This window comes from Myotis brandtii, unplaced genomic scaffold (genome assembly GCF_000412655.1).
Source record: "Myotis brandtii unplaced genomic scaffold, ASM41265v1 scaffold521, whole genome shotgun sequence".
Lineage (NCBI taxonomy): Eukaryota > Metazoa > Chordata > Mammalia > Chiroptera > Vespertilionidae > Myotis > Myotis brandtii.
Window position 1 is genome coordinate 2605926 of NW_005369870.1, and position 1326 is coordinate 2607251.

Sequence of the window (1326 nt, forward strand, 5' to 3'; positions counted from 1 at the left end):
GCGGGGGGGGGGGGGGGGGAGGCAGCAGGCGGAAGTAAGAGGCTCAGGTGATGGGGACAGATCAGTTGCAATGCAGCGGCTCTGCTCCTCCCCCTGGGGTGGGGCTGGCTGAAGGAGGCCTGACCCACTAGAGAGGGAAGATACCCACTGCCCCAGATATGCAGGGATCATCTTGTTTGTAATGCAGCTGCAATTGGAACCTTAAGATATATAGTAGCCCCCCTTACCCATGGTTTTGCTTTCTGGGATTTCAGTTACCTGAGATCAACCATGGTTTGAAAATATTAAAGACTAGAGTTCTTAGGTTATCACCATTGACACTTTACAGAGTTGGCCCAATATTAGACAAACAAGCCAGTATGGAATATTTGTACTTGCAATAGATGAGGTCAATATAAAAATTATTACAGATTTTTTTTTCAAGGACGAAAAATAAATAAGAAGGAAGAGGGAGTGAGGAAAGTAAATGCTTTGATTTGCGTTTACAGTAGAACTGGCTTGGTGGCTCTACACACATACTTTTCCCTGGATTCTAGGAGATAAGTGTATGTTCCATGGCTATAATAAGTAAATATGTAGCCCTAACCGATTCAGCGGAGAGCGTCAGCCTGCGGACTCAAGGGTCCCAGGTTCTGTACCTTGGTTGTGGGCACACCCCCAGTAGGGGGCGTGCAAGAGGCAGCTGATCGATGTTTCTCTCTCATCGATGTTTCTAACTCTCTATCCCTCTACCCTCCTCTCTGTAAAAAAATCAATAAAATATATTTTTTTAAAAAGAAGAAAAAAAAGGATTAAATTATATTTAGCAAAATCAGACAGTTAAAGGTTATATGTTAAGAGATTAGAAATGGCCATTCCACTTATGAAAAAGTGAAGGTTTTTACAACTACTAAGAATTTACAACATGTCCGGTACTGCTAAATAGCATTCAAATAAAAAAATAGGGAATGTTGAAAAATTTAACAAAGAAAAATCAACCAAAAAAATGAGTTCGTGTGTCACCTCTGACATGGGTGTCATAGGTTCCCCATCACTGCCCTAGACTCATGATTTCCAGGCAGATCCAATTCTTTTGTTTTTTTATTTTTTATCAGTTGATCAGCATAGCGGAGGTTCTCTAGTCTGGATCTCCAGCCAGGTTCTGTGTTTTATTGTCTTGTTACATCTGTATTTATACCAGTTGATTTTAATCCTATCAATTTCTATTCCAAAGGTTAGGGCATTTCTTATCTCCATTCCAGGGAGTAAAGATTATGTAGCTTAAGCGTGATTGTTCATAGTTAAAGTGATTAACTACCCGCCTGGCACTTAGTTAAGGGGTTTTAT